At 34.1% G+C, this 20,760-nt stretch overlaps 4 non-coding genes across 4 annotated transcripts; 3 read left to right on the top strand and 1 right to left on the bottom strand.

Moving 5' to 3' along the window:
* The first annotated feature begins 3,797 nt into the window (after positions 1-3,797).
* On the top strand, positions 3,798-3,880 carry TRNAL-CAA (transfer RNA leucine (anticodon CAA)). Its single transcript has one exon. It is a non-coding gene; the product is annotated as a tRNA-Leu (tRNA).
* A 250-nt stretch (positions 3,881-4,130) lies between these two features.
* On the top strand, positions 4,131-4,213 carry TRNAL-UAA (transfer RNA leucine (anticodon UAA)). Its single transcript has one exon. It is a non-coding gene; the product is annotated as a tRNA-Leu (tRNA).
* A 353-nt stretch (positions 4,214-4,566) lies between these two features.
* Positions 4,567-4,649, top strand: TRNAL-UAA (transfer RNA leucine (anticodon UAA)). The gene has a single exon. It is a non-coding gene; the product is annotated as a tRNA-Leu (tRNA).
* Positions 4,650-7,278: 2,629 nt separating this feature from the next.
* Positions 7,279-7,361, bottom strand: TRNAL-CAA (transfer RNA leucine (anticodon CAA)). Its single transcript has one exon. It is a non-coding gene; the product is annotated as a tRNA-Leu (tRNA).
* Positions 7,362-20,760: the final 13,399 nt, after the last annotated feature.

Raw genomic sequence — 20,760 nt, 5'->3', positions numbered from 1 at the left:
CAAGTTACTTTCTTAATGTTCCTCCTAAACCCATTTTGCAACTTGAAGTACTTATCTTTTTCACCCACAACTATACTTTACAGCTTCTTGGTTACCTCAACACCAAGAAATACCTTTCAAAGACCATTTCAGAGCAAATTACTTTCTTAATGTCCCTCCTAAACCCATTTTCCAACTTGAAGTACTTATCTTTTTCACCCACAACTATAGTTTACAGCTTTTTGGATACCTCAACACCAAGAAATACTTTTCAAAGACCATTTCAAAGCAAGTTGCTTTCTTAATGTCTCTCATAAACCCATTTTGCAACTTTAAGTACTTATCTTTTTCACCCACAGCTATACTTTACAGCTTTTTGGATGCCACAACACCAAGAAATACTTTTCAAAAGGCATTTCAAAGGAAGTTACTTTCTGAATGTCCCTCTTAAACCCATTTTACAACTTGAAGTACTTATCTTTTTCACACACAACTGTACTGTACAGCTTTTTGGATTACTCAACACCAATAAATACTTTTCAAAGACCATTTCAGAGCAAGTTACTTTCTTAATGTCACTCCTAATACAATTTACCAACTTGAAGTACTTATCTTTTTCACCCACAACTATACTTTACAGCTTTTTGAGTGTCCCAACACCAAGAAATACTTTTCAAAGATCATTTCAGAGCAAGTTACTATCTTAATGTTCCTCTTAAACCCATTTTCCAACTTGAAGTACTTATCTTTTTCACTCACAACTATACTTTACAGCTTTTTGAGTGTCCCAACACCAAGAAATACCTTTCAAAGACCATTTCAGAGCAAGTTACTTTCTTAATTGCCCTCCTAAACCCATTTTCCAACATGAATTACTTATCTTTTTTATCCACAACTATACTTTAAAGCTTTTTTGGTACCTCAACACCAAGAAATACTATTCAATGACATTTCTGAGCAAGATCCTTTCTTAATTTGCCTTCGAAACCCATTTTCAAACTTGAATTACTTATCTTTTTCACTCACAACTATACTTTACAGCTTTTTGAGTGTCCCAACACCAAGAAATACCTTTCAAAGACCATTTCAGAGCAAGTTACTTTCTTAATGTCCCTCCTAAACACATTTTACAACTTGAAATACTTAACTTTTTCACCAACATCTATACTTCACATCTTTTATTATACATCCACACCAAGAACTACTTTTCAAAGAACATTTAAAAGCAAGTTACTGTCTTATTGTCCCTCCACAACCACTTTTCCAACTTGAAGTACTTATCTTTTTCACCCACAACTATACTTTACAGCTTTTTGAGTGTCCCAACACCAAGAAATACTTTTCAAAGACCATTTCAGAACAAATTGTTTTCTTAATATGCTTTTTAAACCAATTTTACAAATTCTAAATTTTTCCATAGTAGATAGAAAAAGCTATATCATAGCTGTGAATATTTTCTCGAAAGATAAGCAGTTCTATTTCCTTTTTAAATTTTCTCAATGAAGTGAAGAAAAATTCAAGTTCTCTTCTGAATTTTCTCAATTAAAAAGAAATTAGTTTTTATTCAATTCTATTTTTCCAAATAATATAAAAATTTTCCACTTTAATTCAGATTTTTCTCAAAGTGATGAAAAATTTAAAATACTGTTCCAAATTTTCCCAACGAAGTGAAGAAAAGTTCAAGTTCTCTTCTGAACTTTACCAAAGAACACACTTCAATTCTAATTTCTCCAGAAAAACAAAAATCTTCCACTTCAGTTCTTTATTTCAAAAGACATAAAGAAATTTAAAGTTCAATTCTAATTTTTCGATGGAAGATAGAAAAAGTAATCCCCAACCCGAAGGAACCCCCCGGTCCCCAAAGGCCCCAGGCCCCCCGGTCCCCACAAAGCCCACCAAAGGACACCGAACCCAAAGGCCCCTAAAGGCCCCCCGACACACCCAAAAGACCAACAAACAAAAATTTCTCTTAGAAATAAAATTTTTCATCACTGATAACACTTTTCTGTTCAAACTAGCAAGTTTTCTACCAAAGATACCAAATATTTTCATAGAAGTAAAATTTTTTGATTGTGATAACAACTTTTCTGTCAGAAGTAGCAAGTTTTGCTTAACACTAACAAACCTACTCATCAAAGTAAAGATATTTTACTTTAATACTAACATACTTTTACTGAACACACGCAAATTTCTCTTAGAAATAATATTTTTCATCAATGATAACACTTTTTCTGTTCTAACTATCAAGTTTTCTACAAAAGATACAAAATTTTTTCTTATAATTAAAATTTTTGATTGTGATAACAACTTTTCTGTCAGAAGTAGCAAGTTTTGCTTAACACTAACAAACCTTCTCATCAAAGTAACGATATTTTACCTTAATACTAACATAATTTTACTGAACACACAAAAATTTCTCTTAGAAATAATATTTTTCATCACTGATAACACTTTTCTGTTCGAACTAGCAAGTTTTCTACCAAAGATATCAAATATTTTCATAGAAGTAACATTTTTTGATTGTGATAACAACTTTTCTGTCAGAAGTAGCAATTTTTGCTTAACACTAACAAACATTCTCATCAAAGTAATGATATTTTACCTTAATACTAACATACTTTTACTGAACACACAGAAATTTCTCTTAGAAATAATATTTTTCGTCAGCGATTATATTTTTTCTCTTCGAAGTAACATGTTTTCTACCAAAGATACAACATTTTTTTTTAGAAGTACCATTTTTTTTATTATGATAATAAATTTTCTGTCAGAAGTAGCAAGTTTTGCTTAAAACTTACAACAATTCTCAACAAATTAATAACATTTTACCCTTAATACTAACATACTTTTACTGAACACACACAAATTTATCTTAGAAATAATATTTTTCACCAGTGATATCACTTCTTCGGTTCGAACTAGCAAGTTTTCCACCAAAGATACCAATTTTTTTCATATAAGTAACATTTTTTGACTGTGTTAACAACTTTTCTATAAGAAGTAGCAAGTTCTGCTTAACACTAACAAACCTTCTCATCAAAGTAACTACATTTTAACATAATACTAACATACTTTTACTGAACAAACAAAAATTTCTCTTAGAAATAATATTTTTCGTCAGTGATAGCACTTTTTCTGTTCGAACTAGCAAGTTTTCAAGCAAAGATACCAAATTTTTTCATAGAAGTAACATTTTTTGATTGTGATAACTTTTCTGTCAGAAGTAGCAAGTTTTGCATAACACTAACAAACATTCTCATCAAAGTAACGATATTTTATTTTAATACTACCATACTTTTACTGAACACACAAAAATTTTTCTAAATTATGTAATATACAATTTTCATAGGACATCCCATCAACTCGAATTGGCATTGTATTATCGGATTTCCGGACTTTCATTTGTAAATCTATAAATGTTGAAGACACGTCAAAAAAGTCTTATTCTTTGGAATAAATACGAAAGTGATTATTTTGAGAGAGGGGTTGTTGAGGATAAAATTGTTCATAGTATCCATGCTTGACACTCACATCAACATTTTCAGCATTGAATAGATTCAATGAGGCGGTGATTGAAGGTTGACACTAGCTCAGAATTAGGGTCTTATTCCACCAGCCTGAATGGTGGAAATTCACTAGCTCAGAATTGGGGTCTTAGTCCACCAGCCTGAATGGTTGAAATTCACATTAGACGAGGTTACATGCGCACACACACACACAGAGAGACAACAAACACACAGAGACAACACACACAAAGAGATGACACACACAGAATGAAACTGGATTACAATATGAATATGATCAGGAATTGTTTACAAGTCAGGTTGGCCGAGTGGTTAAGGCGCTAGACTCAAGATCTGGTCCCCATACGGGGTCGTGGGTTCGAACCCCACACCTGACAATTTTTTTCTTATGTACTTTTTTTCTTTAAACATGTCTTGTGATTTCACTAAATAAATTCTGTAAAAGGATTTATGCAGAACCTAAATTGTTAGGGCCTTTAATAGATTAAATAAAAAAAAACTAGAAAAGTGCAAAATGTTCAAGTTGTCTTCTGAATTTTCTTAAAGAAGAGAAAAAAGTTAGCTCAATTCTGAACTTTACCAATGAAACTGAATTACAATATGAATATGATCAAGAATTGTTTACAAGTCAGGTTGGCCGAGTGGTTAAGGCGCTAGACTTAAGATCTGGTCCCCATATGGGGTCGTGGGTTCGAGTCCCACACCTGACAATTTTTTTCTTATTCTAATTCTTTGGAAGCAGCCTCTATTTCTGACCGTTTAAGTTTTGATGTTAGTGTTGTCAGTCTAAAGCTATGACCTTGAGAAAAGAGCTTGAGAAAATTGCCTGATTATCGAAAAATGGGGAAACATCCTCCAAAAGTCGACAGGAATGCACCCCTCCAGCGCTTTGTCGGATATGTTTAATAAAATATGCAAAGTCGACATAGCTTTATTTCATTTTTTTAAGGTTAATTTAGACGAGGTTCTGAATTTTCTTAAAGAAGAGAAAAAGTTAGCTCAATTCTGAACTTTACCAATGAAACTGAATTACAATATGAATATGATCAAGAATTGTTTACAAGTCAGGTTGGCCGAGTGGTTAAGGCGCTAGACTTAAGATCTGGTCCCCATATGGGGTCGTGGGTTCGAGTCCCACACCTGACAATTTTTTTCTTATACTAAATCTTTGGAAACAGCCTCTATTTCTGACCGTTTAAGTTTTGATGTTAGTGTTGTCAGTCAAAATCTATGATCTTGAGAAAAGAGCTTGAGAAAATCGCCATGATTATAGAAAAATGGAGAAACCCTCCAAAAGTCGACAGGAATACCCCCGTCCAGCGCTTTCTCGGATATGTTGAATAAAATATGCAAAGTCGACATAGCTTTATTTCATTTTTTTAAGGTTAATTTAGACGAGGTTACGTGAATGAAAATGAAAAAAGCTCACACTTCAGTTCTTAATTTCTCAAAGACATAAAACATTCAAAGTTCTTTTCTAATTTTTCAAAGAAAATAGAAAGGTCCCACTTCAGTTCTGGTTTTTTCTCAAAGAGATGAAAAATTTTAAGTTCTATTCTAATTTTAAATTAAATTTTAGCTCCTTTGTCTTATGGATTTACCCCTCAAGTTTTTAAATTAGAAAATGAGGGACTCCTTCTATTATTAAAGACAATCATTCAAACTCGTTCATCTAACCTCCAAAACAATAGGTTAGGTTAGGTATAAATAAATATTAATAAATAAATAGAAACATTTCTACATGTTTAAGTTAGGTTAGGTTAAGGTTTATTGAGCTCTCATGATATGTTATCCTAAACTTTTCCTGCGAGTACGGTTACGTTAGGTTAGGCTAGATTAAGTTAGGTTAGATTAGGTTAGGTTAAGTTAGGTTAGCCCACGTATGCTTCACTTAGGTTAGCCTAGGTTAGGTGAAAGACAGGCAAAAAGTTAGGTTTATTATTATGTTAGGTTAGGTTATATTAAGTTATGTTAGGTTAAGTTAGGTTAGGCTAGGTTAGCCTACGTACGCGCGCGTACGTAGGCTAACCTAGCCTAACCTAACTTAACCTAACTTAGTTTAGGTTACTTAACCTAAGTTAGGTTAGGTTAAGTTAGGTTAGGCTAGGTTAGCCTAAGTACGCGCGCGTACGTAGGCTAACCTAGCCTAGCCTAACCTAACTTAACCTAACCTAACTTAATCTAACCTAACCTAACCTAATCATACACCTAACTTTTTGCCTGTCTCTCACCTAACCTAAGCTAACCTAACTGAAGTGTACGTGGGCTAACCTAACCTAACTTAACCTAACCTAATCTAAGCTAACTTCATCTAGCCTAACATAACCTAACCATACTCTCCGGAAAAGGTTATTTTAACTAATCATGAGCGCTCATGATAAGTTAACCTAACCTAACCTAACTTAAACATGTAGAAATGTTTCTATTTATTTATTAATATTTATTTATACCTAACCTAACCTATTGTTTTGGAGGTTAGATGAACGAGTTTGAACGATTGTCTTTAACAATAGAACGAGTCCCTCATTTTCTAATTAAAAAATTTGAGGGGTAAATCCATAAGACAAAGGAGCTAAAATTTAATTTAAAATTAGAATAGAACTTTAAATTTTTCATCTCTTTGAGAAAAAAACAGAACTGAAGTGGAACCTTTTTATTTTCTTGGAAAAATTAGAAGAGAACTTTGAATGTTTTATGTCTTTGAGAAATTAAGAACTCAAGTGTGAGCTTTTTTCATTTTCATTCACGTAACCTCGTCTAAATTAACCTTAAAAAAATGAAATAAAGCTATGTCGACTTTGCATATTTTATTCAACATATCCGAGAAAGCGCTGGAGGGGGGCATTCCTGTCGACTTTTGGAGGATGTTTCTCCATTTTTCGATAATCATGGCGATTTTCTCAAGCTCTTTTCTCAAGGTCATAGCTTTTGACTGACAACACTAACATCAAAACTTAAACGGTCAGAAATATTGGCTGTTTCCAAAGATTTAGAATAAGAAAAAAATTGTCAGGTGTGGGACTCGAACCCACGACCCCATATGGGGACCAGATCCTAAGTCTAGCGCCTTAACCACTCGGACAACCTGACTTGTAAACAATTCTTGATCATATTCATATTGTAATTCAGTTTCATTGGTAAAGTTCAGAATTGAGCTAACTTTTTTCTCTTCTTTAAGAAAATACAGAACCTCGTCTAAATTAACCTTAAAAAAATGAAATAAAGATGAGTCGACTTTGGATATTTTATTAAACATATCTGACAAATCTCTAGAGGGGTGCATTCCTGTCAACTTTTGGAGGATGTTTCCCCATTTTTCGATAATCAGGCAATTTTCTCAAGCTCTTTTCTCAAGGTCATAGCTTTAGACTGGCAACACTAACATCAAAACTTAAACGGTCAGAAATAGAGGCTGCTTCCAAAGAATTAGAATAAGAAAAAAATTGTCAGGTGTGGGACTCGAACCCATGACCCCATATGGGGACCAGATCCTAAGTCTAGCGCCTTAACCACTCGGCCAACCTGACTTGTAAACAATTCTTGTTCATATTCATATTTTAATTCAGTTTCATTGGTAAAGTTCAGAATTGAGTTAACTTTTTTCTCTTCCTTAAGAAAATTCAGAAGAGTTTGAACATTTTGCACTTTTCTAGTTTTTTTTTATTTAATCTATTAAAGGCCCTAACAATTTAGGTTCTGCATAAATCCTTTTACAGAAGTTATTTAGTGAAATCACAAGACATGTTGAAATAAAAAAAGTACATAAGAAAAAAATTGTCAGGTGTGGGGTTCGAACCCACGACCCCATATGGGGGCCAGATCTTGAGTCTAGCGCCTTAACCACTCGGCCAACCTGACTTGTAAACAATTCCTGATCATATTCATATTGTAATTCAGTTTCATTCTGTGTGTCTCGTCTCTTTATGTGTGTTGTCTCTGTGTGTTTGTCGTCTCTCTCTCTGTGTGTGTGCGCATCTAACCTCGTCTAATGTGAATTTCAACCATTCAGGCTGGTGGACTAAGACCCCAATTCTGAGCTAGTGAATTTCCACCATTCAGGCTGGTGGAATAAGACCCTAATTCTGAGCTAGTGTCAACCTTCAATCACCGCCTCATTGAATCTATTCAATGCTGAAAATGTTGATGTGAGTGTCAAGCATGGATACTATGAACAATTTTATCCACAACAACCCCTCTCCGATAATATCCACTTTCAAATTTATTCCAATGAAGACTACTTTATGGACATGTCTTCAACATTTATAGATTTACAAATGAAAGTCCGGAAATTCGATAATACAATGCCAATTTGAGCTGATGGAATATCCTATGAAAATTGTATATTACATAATTTAGAAAAATTAGTGAGTGTTCAGTAAAAGTATGTTAGTATTAAAATAAAATATCGTTACTTTGATGAGAATGTTTGTTAGTGTTATGCAAAACTTGCTACTTCTGACGGAAAAGTTGTTATCACAATCAAAAAATGTTACTTCTATGAAAAAATTTGGTATCTTTGCTTGAAAACATGCTAGTTCGAACAGAAAAAGTGTTATAATTGATGAAAAATATTATTTCTAAGAGAAATTTTTGTTTGTTCAGTAAAAGTATGTTAGTATTAGGGTAAAATGTTGTTACTTTGATGAGAATGTTTGTTAGTGTTAAGCAAAACTTGCTACTTCTGACAGAAAAATTGTTATCACAATAAAAAAATGTTACTTCTAAGAAAAAATTTGGTATCTTTGCTAGAAAACTTGCTAGTTCGAAGAGAAAAGTGTTATCAGTGACGAAAAATATTATTTCTAAGAGAAATTTGTGTGTGTTCAGTAAAAGTATGTTAGTATTAAAGGTAAAATATCATTACTTTGATGAGAATGTTTGTTAGTGTTAAGCAAAACTTGCTACTTCTGAAAGAAAAGTTGTTATCATAATAAAAAAAAATGATACGTCTACGAAAAAATTTGGGTATCTTTGGTAGAAAACATGTTAGATCGAACAGAAAAAGTGTTATCACTGACGAAAAATATTATTTCAAAGATAAATTTCTGCGTGTTCAATAAAAGTATGTTAGTATTAAGGTAAAATATCATTACTTTGATGAGAATGTTTGTTAGTGTTAAGCAAAACTTGCTACTTCTGACAGAAAAGTTGTTATCACAATCAAAAGATGTTACTTCTATGAAAATATTTGATATCTTTGGTAGAAAACTTGCTAGTTCGAACAGAAAAGTGTTATCATTGATGAAAAATATTATTTCTAAGAGAAATTTTTGTGTGTTCAGTAAAAGTATGTTAGTATTAAGGTAAAATATCATTACTTTGATGAGAAGGTTTGTTAGTGTTAAGCAAAACTTGCTACTTCTGACAGAAAAGTTGTTATCACAATAAAAAATTTTACTTCTAAGAAAAAATTTTGTATCTTTGGTAGAAAACTTGCTAGTTCGAACAGAAAAAGTGTTATCATTGATGAAAAATATTATTTCTAAGAGAAATTTGCGTGTGTTCAATAAAAGTATGTTAGTATTAAAGTAAAATATCATTACTTTGATGAGTGGGTTTGTTAATGTTAAGCAAAACTTGCTACTTCTGACAGAAAAGTTGTTATCACAATCAAAAAATGTTACTTCAATGGAAATATTTGGTATCTTTGGTAGATAACTTGCTAGTTCGAACAGAAAAGTGTTGTCAGTGATGATAAATATTATTTCTAAGAGAAATATTTGTTTGTTGCTCTTTGGGGTGTGTCGGGGGACCTTTGTGGGCCTTTGGGTTCGGTATCTTTTGGGGGACATTGGGGGGACCGGGGGGCCTGGGGCCTTTGGGGACCGGGGGGTTCCTTCGGGTTGGGGATTACTTTTTCTATCTTCCACCGAAAAATTAGAATTGAACTTTAAATTTCTTTGTCTTTTGAAATAAAGAACTGAAGTGGAAGATTTTTGTTTTTTCTGGAGAAATTAGAATTGAAGTGTGTTCTTTGGTAAAGTTCAGAAGAGAGCTTGAACTTTTCTTCACTTCGTTGAGAAAATTTAGAACAGTATTTTAAATTTTTCATCCCTTTGAGAAAAATCTGAACTAAAGTGGAAAATTTTTATATTATTTGTAAAAATAGAATTGAATATAAACTAATTTCTTTTTCATTAAGAAAATTCAGAAGAGAACTTGAACTTTTCTTCACTTCATTGAGAAAATTTAAAATTGAAATAGAACTGCTTATCTTTCGAGAAAATATTCACAGCTATGATATAGCTTTTTCTATCTACTATTGAAAAATTTAGAATTTGTAAAATGGGTTTAAGAAGCATATTAAGAAAACAACTTGTTCTGAAATGGTCTTTGAAATGTATTTCTTAGTGTTGGGACATTCAAAAAGCTGTAAAGTATAGTTATGGTTGAAAAAGATAAGTACTTCAAGTTGGAAAATGTATTTAGGAGGGACATTAAGAAAGTAACTTGCTCTGAAATGGTCTTTGAAAAGTATTTCCTGGTGTTGGGACACTCAAAAAGCTGTAAAGTATAGTTGTGGGTGAAAAAGATAAGTACTTCAAGTTCGAAAATGGGTTGAGGCGGGAACTTAAGAAAGTAACTTGCTTCTGACCTGGTCATTGAACAGGATGTCGTGGTGTTGAGGGATACCACAATCTTTCAAGTTTAGTTGTGGGTGAAAAAGATAAGTACTTCAAATGCGAAAATGGGTTTAGGAGGGACATAAAGACAGCAACTTGCTCTGAAATGGTCTTTGAAAAGTATTTCTTGGTGTTGGGACACTCAAAAAGATGTAAATTTTAGTATTGGGTGGATAAGTTAAGTACTTCAAGTTGGAAAATGGGTTTAGGAGGGCCATTAAGAAAGTAACTTGCTCTGAAATGGTCTTAGAAATGTATCTCTTGGTGTTGAGGTATACAAAAAGCTGTAATGTTTAGTTGTGGGTGCAAAAGATAAGTACTTCAAGTTGGAAAATGGGTTTAAAAGGGACATTAAGAAAGTAACTTGCTCTGAAATGGTCTTTGAAATGTATTTCTTGGTGTTGTGACACTCAAAAAGCTGTAAAGTATAGTTGTGAGTGAAAAAGATAAGTACTTCAAGTTGGAAAATGGGTTTAAAAGGAACATTAAGAAAGTAACTTGCTCTGAAATGATCTTTGAAAAGTATTTCTGGGTGTTGGGACACTCAAAAAGCTGTAAAGTATAGTTGTGGGTGATAAAGATAAGTACTTCAAGTTTGAAAATGTGTTTCGGAGAGACATTAATAAATTAACGTGCTCTGAAATGGTCTTTGAAAAGTAGTTCTGTGTGATGAGGTATCCAAATAGTTGTAAAGTATAGTTGTGGGCGAAAAAGATAAGTACTTCAAGTTGGAAAATGGGTTTAAGAGGGACATTCAGAAAGTAACTTGCTCTGAAATGCCTTTTGAAAGGTATTTCTTGGTGTTGAGGCATCCAAAAAGCTGTAAAGTATAGTTCTGTGTGAAATATATAAGTACTTCTATCTGGAAAATGTGTTTAGGAGGAACATTAGGAGAACAAATTGCTCTGAAATGTTCTTTGAAAATTATTTTTTGGTGTTGGGACAATCAAAAATCTGTAAATTATAGGTTTGGGGGAAAAAGATAAGTACTTCAAGGTGGAAAATGGGTTTAGGAGGAGCATTAAGAAAGTAACTTGCTCTGAAATGGTCTTTGAAAGGTATTTCTTGGTGTTGGGATACTCAAAAAGCTGTAAAGTATAGTTGTGGGTGAAAAAGATAAGTACTTCAGGTTGCAAAATGGGTTTAGGAGGAACATTAAGAAAGTAACGTGCTCTGAAACTGTCTTTGAAAGGTATTTCTTGGTGTTGAGGTATCCAAAAAGCTGTAAAGTATAGTTGTGAGTGAAAAAGATAAGTACTTCAAGTTGGAAAATGGGTTTAGGAGTGACATTATGAAAGTACTTTGCTCTGAAACGGTCTTTGAAAGGTATTTCTTGGTGTTGAGGTATCCAAAAAGCTGTAAAGTATAGTTGTGGGTGAAAAATATAAGTACTTCAATTTGGAAAATGGGTCTAGGAGGGACAGTTAGAAAGTAACTTGCACTGAAATGGTCTTTGAAAAGTATTTCTTGGTGTTGAGGTATCCAAAGAGCTGTAAAGTACAGTTGTGGGTGAAAAAGATAAGTACTTCAAGTTGCAAAATGGGTTTAGGATGAACATTAAGAAAGTAACTTGCTCTGAAATGGTCTTTGAAAAGTATTTCTTAGTGTTGAGTTATCCAAAAAGCTGTAAAGTATAATTTTGGGTGAAAAAGATAATTATTTCAAGTTGTAATATGATGTTAGGAGGAACATTCAGGAAGGAACTTGTTCTGAAAAGGTAATTGAAAATTATTTCTTGGTGTTGGGAAACTCAAAAAGCTATAATGTAGAGTTTTGTGGAAAAAATATAATTTCTTCAAGTTGCAAAATGTGTTTAGGAGGAACATTAACAAAGTAACTTGCTCTGAAATGGTCTTTGATAAGTATTTCTTGGTGTTGGGACACCCAAAAAGCTGTAAAGTATAGTTGTGGGTGAAAAACATAAGTACTTCAAGTTGCAAAATGGGTTTAGGAGGGACATTAAGAAAGTAACTTGCTCTGAAACGGTTTTTGAAAAGTATTTCTTGGTGTTGAGGTATCCTAAAAGCTGTAAAGTATAGTTGTGAGTGAAAAAGATAAGTACTTCAAGTTGGAAAATGGGTTTAGGAGGGACATTAAGAAAGTAATTTGCTTGTCTTAGTCGATTACGTCATTCTATGCCCATAAATGAATATCCGTCATGACCTTCTGATAGGGTTCTACCGATTATGTAATCAATTTCCTAGAAATCCATTTGTCCTAGTTGATTACGTCATTCTATGCCCATAAATGAATTTCCGTCATGATCTTCTGATATGGTTCTACCGATTATGTAATCAATTTCTCAGAAATCCGTTTGTCCTAGTTGATTACGTCATTCTATGCCCATAAATGGATTCCCGTCATGACCTTTTGATAGGGTTCTACCGATTATGCAATCAATTTCTCAGAAATCCTTTTGTCAAAGTTGATTACGTCATTCTATGCCCATAAATGGTTTCCCGTCACGAGCTCCTTATAGGGTTCTACCGATTATGTAATCAATTTCTCAGGAATTCTCTCCCTTCGATTACGCAATCAATATATCTCTTCCCCACCTTCCCCTTAGAAACATCAAATTAATTCCCCTTTCGTGAATCAATAATTCCCCTTAGAAACAACAACTTAATTCCCCTTTCTTGAATCAATAATTCCTCTTAGAAACAACAAATTAATTCCCATTTCGTGACAAATCAATCAATCTTGACATCACCTGTCAGACATTATTAAACTTTGCCTGGAAACAATTTGATTAATTATTGACAGTACCAGTCAGACATTATTAAACTTTGCCCGGAAACAATTTGATTAATGACTGACAGCACAGGTGTTCCAAATTCCCAATCGCTTTAATTAACCACGTGTTCTCCCTAATGACTCTATGCACATGGCCAAAACAACAACAACAACAACATCGACCTTGACATTCGCTGAGAGCGTGCACTTACAACAACAACAACAAATAAATGGACCTTGACATTCGCTGAGAGCGTGCACTTACAACAACAACAACAACATCGACCTTGGAAATTTAGGTCATTGACCCCATTAACCACGTGTTCTCCCTAGGGAGGCTATGCCCATATTTAATGTTAAAAAAAGTTGTAGGTGGCAGCAGGGGTGAATCGTAGTATTCAATAAGGCATCTCTACTCATATATGTCCCGGGGCACATCTTAATATCTACGCCCCCAAGATCTGGGAGGCTGCGTCAACCCCAGAGGTATCGTTACATCACCGTGGACTATTTTGAACAAGATGGCTATCTCAAGAGTTCAATCGGATGCATTTGGGGGAAATAGGGTGAGGGGAGGAGCAAGTTGCCCTTCGATCTCTTTTGACTCTTGAAAAGAAAACTAAAACTTTTAATTTTCAACCAACTGAATCTCTTCCAAAGCCTGTTGGGCCAACCCTTCCAAAAAGCCGTATATGCCCCCGGGATATAACTTAAAACCCTTACCCCTGGTTTTGAGGGGCTCTGTCAACACTGGGGGCATTGTTATACAGTCTCTAGACTATTTTGAACAAAATTGCTATGTCAAAATTTTGATCGGATGCATTTGGGGAAAAGGGGGCGTGGGGGAGGATTTGTTGCCCTCCAATCACTTTTGACTCTTAAAATGGGGAACTAGCACTTTCAGTTTCCAATCAAATGACAATCCCCCTAAGTTTATACGACCAGCCCTTCCATAGAAACCTTATATGCTCTTGGGTTATAGCTTACAACCCACACCCCCAAACTTTGCGGGGCCTTAGCAACCCCGGAGGCATTCTTATGTGATCTTTGAACAGTTTTGAACAAAATGCCTATTTCAAAATTTTTGAGAAAATTAATTTTGATCCATTTCGATAAAAAAGAGTGGGAGGGGGGCTAGTTGCCCTAACCTCACTTTTAACTCTTAAAAAGAAATTAGAACTGTCAGTTTCAAATCAAATAAGCATCCTCCAAAGTATATACGACTAACCTTTTCAATAAAATCCTGATATGCACCTGAGGCATAACCTCTTATTATTACCACTGGGCTCTGGGGGGTTTTGTTAACTCCGAAGTCATTGTTATATTGTCTTTGGGATAATTTGAACAGAATGGATATCTTATGAGTTAGATCGGATACATTTGGGGAAAAGAGGACGTAGGGGAACTAGTTGCCCTCCTATCACTTTTGACTCTTGACAAGGGAACTAGAACTTCCAATTTCCAATTAAACGAGCCTCCTCCAAAGTTTACACGGCCGACTTTTTCTATTAAATAAAAAACCTTATACGCCCTTGGGCATGGCTTATAATCCTTGCCCCTGAAAGGGGGAGGCGTCAACCCCGGAGGCATTTTTATATAATGTTTGGACTATTTTGAACAAAAAGGCTCCCTCAAATTTTGATCGGATGCATTTGGGGAAAAGAGAGCCTGGAGGGCCCTCTGATAACTTTTGAATCTTAAAATGGGGAACTAGAATTTACGGTTTCCAATCGAATAAGCGTCCTTCAAATTTTTTACGACCACCCCTTCCATAAAAACCTTATATACCCCCCGGATTAAATTAACAATCCATGCTCCCGGGGGCTGTAAGGACGCGTCAAACCTGGAGGCATTGTTATATTATCTTTGAACAAATTCGAATAAAATGGATATCTTAAAATTTCGATCGGATGCATTTGGGTAAAGAAGGCATTGGGGGAAGGCTGCCCTACGATTACTTTTTACTCTTAAAATATTAACTAAAACTTTCAGTTTCCCATCAAATGAGCCACCTCCAAAGTTTCTACAACCATAAGAACCCTATAATACCCCCGGACCATAACTTTCAACCCTTGCCCCCGTTGCCCTAGGCTCTGGGGGCCGTCCCAACCCCAGAGGCATTGTTATATGACACATTAACTATTTTGAACAAAAGCCTATCTCAAGATTTCGATCGGATTTCGGGCGTGGGGGGTTCTTTGCATTCCGATCAATCTTTGCTCTTAAAAATGGAACTATAACTTCCAATTTCAAATCAAAGAAGCCCCCTCCAAAGTTCATACGACAATCCTTTCCATTAAAACCTTATTCGCCACCGGCTTAACTTGCCCGCAGGCTCTGGGGAGTTGTGTTAACCCCGGATTGTTATTTATATGATCTTTAGACCATTTTAAACAGAACGGCCACCTCAAAAAGTTGATCGGATGCGTTAGGGGAAAAGAGACCGTGGGGAGGGGCAGTTGCCTTCAGATCACTTTTGACTCTTAGAGAGGGAACTATAACTTCCAATTTCTATTTAAATGACCCCCTTCAGAAGTTTTTACGACCATCCTTTCTATAAAAACCTTATATACCCCTGGGGCCTAACTGTCAACATGTTCCCCTGTGCTCTGGATAGTTGTGTCAACCCTGGAGTTTTTATTATCTGATGTTTCAACTATTTTAAACAAAAGGCTGCGTCAAATTTTGATTTAATGCATTTTGGGGAAAAGGGCGTGGGCGGGGGGGGGGGGGGTCTAGTTGCACACCGATCCCTTTTGACTCTTAAAAAGAAAACTAGAACTTTCAGTTTGCAATCAAATGAGCCTCCCTCCAAAGTTTATGCAATCAACCATTCCATGAAATCCTTATATAGCTCTGGGGCATAGCTTTCAACCCTGCCCCTTGAATGTGGTGGGCTGTGTTGACCCTAGAGCTTTTGTTATCCGATATTGGAACTATTTTGAACAAAATAGGTCTCTCAAAATTTTGATTGGATGCATTTGGGGAAAAGAGGGCATGGGGTTCTAATTGCCCTCCGATCACTTTTGACACTTAAAAAGGGAACTAGAACTTTCAAATTCCATTCAAATGAGCCCCCTCCGAAACTTATATGACCACTCCTTCCATAAAATCTTATATGCGCCCGGGGTATAACTTTCAACACGTGCCCTGGGGCTCTGGGGGATGTGTTGCCCCCAGAATTTTTGTTATCTGATCTTTGAACTATTTTGAACAAAATCCCTATTTCAAAATTGTGGTCAGATGCATTTGGGGAAAAGAGGGCGTGAGGAAAAGAGGGTGTTTCCCTCCGACCACTTTTCACTCTTAAAAAGTGCACTAGAACTTCCGATTTCCAATTGAATGACCCCCTTCTGATGTTTTTACGATCACAGCTTCCATATGAAGTGCCTCTGAGGAAAAAATAACAATAAATAAATAATAAAACATTGAAGCCGTATGGCATTTACCATAGGTAACACTATTAGCGTTGCCTCTGATCTTTGCCTTCATTTATACTCGTATAACTTGTAGTGTTAATTAAGTTTTCTATAATTTAATAATAAAAATAGTAAAATCGCTTGCCCATAAATCAAGATCATGCCCATCCTAGGATAACATATAGTTATTAAAAAAGTAATAAAAAAAAGTCATGCATCCTTCCATTCAGAAGTAATTCTAGTTTATTATAGAGGTTCGAAGAAGCTAGAGTTTTTTTCTCTATAATTGCCATTGTTTTAGTGATTACCTGAATAATTACTTACTTAATTGCTCTTTAGCTGTGAGAAACGACTCGTAAATTGACGAAAGCTTAATATAACCATAAATCTAATTGCCCAATAAAAGTTTGCTATATTTTTAAAAAGCCCAATATTTTTGACCATATAAAAGTGAATAGCGACATTAAAACTAAACACAAAAGAAAATTATCATATTTGTGTGTGGACTCCTCCCCCCATCATGTTCCCATTTTTATGCAAAGTTATATAGTCCTCATTTGAAAGTCGTTTCTAGGGCTAAATATATAGTTGGTTGGTAATTGCAGATGTTTTGGTTATTGGTTTTCTTTCTATTTGGTTATTGGTTTTCTTATGAGAGATTCAAGTCAAAAATTTAACTCGAATCCCTTTTCCATAGTTTAAATAAGAAGATCAGTCAAACTTCAAACTTTGAAGGGCCTGCCATGCTAATGTGAGCCCTTAAATTTCTTAAGGTTTGTTTTGCGGTCGAGTAAATTTTTGTGCAAATCTTAGAAGGCAAATTCTATAGAATAAAACGGTTCCATTGTTGGCAAATTGTGTCAAATGAGTTTATGACACAGTATCTTTTCAAGCGTTTAAGAATGCTTAACATAGGACAAATTTGTCATATCCATGGTGCCATTTTTGCATATCAATGTTGTAATAAAGTATGTACTTCAGCTTTCAGTCAGTTCCTTCGTTTTAATGGTGCCCTTCACTCACATATAATTTCTCAGCTGAGTATCGAAACACCACACGTGCTGGCTTTACTATCGGTTTTTCAACTTCGGAAATTTGGAGCAATATTCTGAATGGTATTTAGAGACCTGAACACGTTTGGTTTATTTAAAAATAGATAAAAAAAAAACATTTTTTCTAATGATGAAATATAGTTTTTTAGTCTTTTTATAACAATTATTTTTTACGAATAGGGTTTGGTGATAGAGATCATTTTGATTTTGGTCTTTTTAAATGTTTGATTAATCGGTTGAGATTCAAAGTATTACAGCTTTAAATAGTTTCGGACACCACACTGCCTTTCCATGACGATAAACAAAAATTCAAATAGGGATAAAATCCTTTTCATAGATACTGTTTCACAAACAGTGATAAAAATTCACAAAAAAATACAAGATATTTCAGTTTCAGTAGTAAAACCAGTTTTACTACTGATGACGGTCACTGCATATGTGACCGAAATATCTGGTATTTTTTGTGAATTTTTATCACTGTTTGTGAAACAGTGTCTATTAGAAGGATTTTATCCCTAGTTAAACTTTTTTTTTTATCATTACAGCTGTATTTTATTAGTGCTATGTTTGCTTCCCTTGGTGATTATTTTTAACTTATATCTATTTCATAGTAATTTGTAAATAAATCATTTAATCAGTCAATCAGTGAGATATTTCAAGTGAAATTTTATTATTCGACAAAATATGGTTCGTTAAACCTTTTATTCTTGAGGCATTATGAAAAATACTATTTATCCTCATTCCTATTACAGTGATCGTTCTAGAAGTACTTGGCAAAGAAGTTGAACTTAACTATAAAAAGCAGAAGGCTCAAAGGGCAGCGTCTGCTGCTTCTAACTATAACCTATATTTTTGTTTTTTTACCTCACATCACCACTAAATCTTCCCAATTCCTTTCTGTCCGTTCGCAATTGCTATAAAGAAGTTCAAGTGTAATTGCACTGATTTTAATAATATAAAATACCTAGACAATGGCTTCCCAGCTCCTATCCAATATATACAACTACTGTTTTGAATATTTTTATGGCCTTAATTGTGCCTGAAAGTTTTCTATGGCGTGGAGTTACCTTGATTTTGAAAAAAAAGGGAAAGGCTCTGAATGGGATCGCTTCATATATACCTTTCGTCAGCTACTTCTACCATTTACTTTGGTGAAAGCTAGATTGGGTTTTCATTGTCTTCAGAGCCGTCAACCATTCCCAAGTTATCTACCCCCTTTTATCATCAAGTCTGTCTAACCCATCTACTTGTATTTTTAACTCAGTACGTCTCAACTCGTTTATGCGAAAAGATTCTTTTTATCAGCAGGACTAAAAAAGGACTCTATCCGTTTAAATGGTAGCATAAAATTGGACTTAAGTGTAAATTTTCTTAAGTGTGAATATCTGTCATTCAAATTTTACATTGTAACCCCACCTAGGCTGTGGATGTTTTTGTTATTCTGACAGTTTCTTCTGTTCATTTGCTAGAAATTACTGTTGTTAAAACACTGAAATCTTTCCAGACTTTTCCTTTAATTGATTGCCAAAGATTACAAAAATACAATTCAATTAAGCTGTTCCGCAATTACCGCAAGTCTTGTGCTAAATTATTTGCTGTTTCTGGAAATAGCTTGGTGTTAATTCTTTCTGGATTTTATCCCATTTTTGATAAGAAAAGGGAAGATATCAGTTCAGTTTGTTCACACTAATTCTGGCTTTTCCATTTTTTGCTTGATCTGCATCCATGATATCATCCATGGTGCCCCTTTTAAAAAAAAATCTGCTGGCCGCAATCGCCATGTAATCGTAATGGCTGGCAAACGTAATGGCTGTAATCGTAAGCAATCGTAATGGCTGGCAAACAGCCTTGCAAAAAGATCGTGATACCCGAAGAAGCTTCTGCATATCGCTATATAACAAATTATAAGCGTTAAACTTGCTCGATGAAGCTGAAGGATCTGTTGTTGAAAACATATGGGCATTAGTAAAAAGTGCATATCATGACGTCGCGAGGGCCAGCCTTGGCTTCAAGAATTATGAAAAGTATGACATCTACTGTGTCATTGGTGCTTTATTGAAAACTATATGCGCCTTGAACAGTCGTGGAAAGAACTAATAAAATTATACTGAAAATTGGATATATAATAATATCAGTTGGTGAAAGCTCATCAGCTCAAGAAACTATTTCACTGCAATTTTAATTTTATTTTCAATATTTTAAAAAGTAAAAAAGAAAATATTTATAATATAATTCGTTTTAGTAAAGCGCCAAACATGTAGTAGGCTTAAGACTCCTACAGTTGCGGAAACGAGCAGTAGCCAAACTCTTGTTTGTAGTGAAAACTATATTTGTTCTGAACAGTCTTGTGAAGAACTAATACAATTACTCCTGAATGATTTAAGCTAATAAATTTTATTTCATTCTAATTTTCATTTATTTTCAGTGTTGTAATTAGTACAAAAGAAAATACTTGTAATATAATTCGTTTTCAGTAAAGTACCACCGACACAGTAGACTTTAAACTTTTACAGTCAAGGAAAGTGATTTCTGTTTGTAGTGATTTCCGTTCATTTTGAGCTTGATTTGCATATTCAATTTAAATTTTACTCGTTTAAGATTTTTGTATTCAATTAGTTTAGTACCTGTTGCATTTTTGTTTGCTATGATTGATTATATATTTTCTGTTCGTTTTGGGTTTTATTGATTCTTTATTAGTAAAAGATTTTTTGTTCGATTTAAGCTTGATTTGTATATTCAATTCGAATTTTACTCGTTTTAGGATTTATTTATTCATTTCTATTAGTACCTGTTGTATGTCTGTTTGTTATGATTGTTTATTTAATTTTTATTCGTTTTGGGTTTTTTTTATTCTTTAATAGTAATTTCTGGTCGTTTTGAGTTTGAATTATTATAGAAATTTATTTCTGCTGATCTTCAGTTTAATATGGCCTTTACTTTTTTTTGAAAAACTACTTTTTCAGATAGTTTTTTTTTTTTAATTCCTTACAAGGAAGACAGATCTGGATGTAAATCCACCTTTTCCTTCTATACATATCTGAAGGCTCAGTGTAAATCTAAACTATTTCTTTCTATCTTTTGGGTTACATTTTTCTTACAGCTTTGTTCTGTACAAACCTATACATTAGGGACGCTTTGTACAAACCTATACATTACGGAAAAAAATAATATTTAAATCCCACATACACAGAAGAAAAAGAAGTAATTGCACTAATATAAAACACTCCCAATAGCTAATATACTAAGACATCTTCCCAAATTAAGTTATTAATTTTTTTACTTCAATGAACTTCAGCGCTCTTAACTACTAGAAAAAATACGCAGTCTGTGCCCTTTGGTCTGAAAATGGCAATTAAAGCGCTTGTAATATTAAGCATTTGTCGATTTATGAGCTGTTTCTCACAGCAAAAGAACAATTAGATAAGTTATT

Source organism: Artemia sp. Qi Xiang Cuo, chromosome 6 (assembly GCF_049724085.1).
Source record: "Artemia sp. Qi Xiang Cuo chromosome 6, ASM4972408v1, whole genome shotgun sequence".
NCBI lineage: Eukaryota > Metazoa > Arthropoda > Branchiopoda > Anostraca > Artemiidae > Artemia > Artemia sp. Qi Xiang Cuo.
The sequence above is the reverse complement of the archived record's forward strand: the minus strand, read 5'-3'. Positions and strand labels throughout refer to the sequence as shown.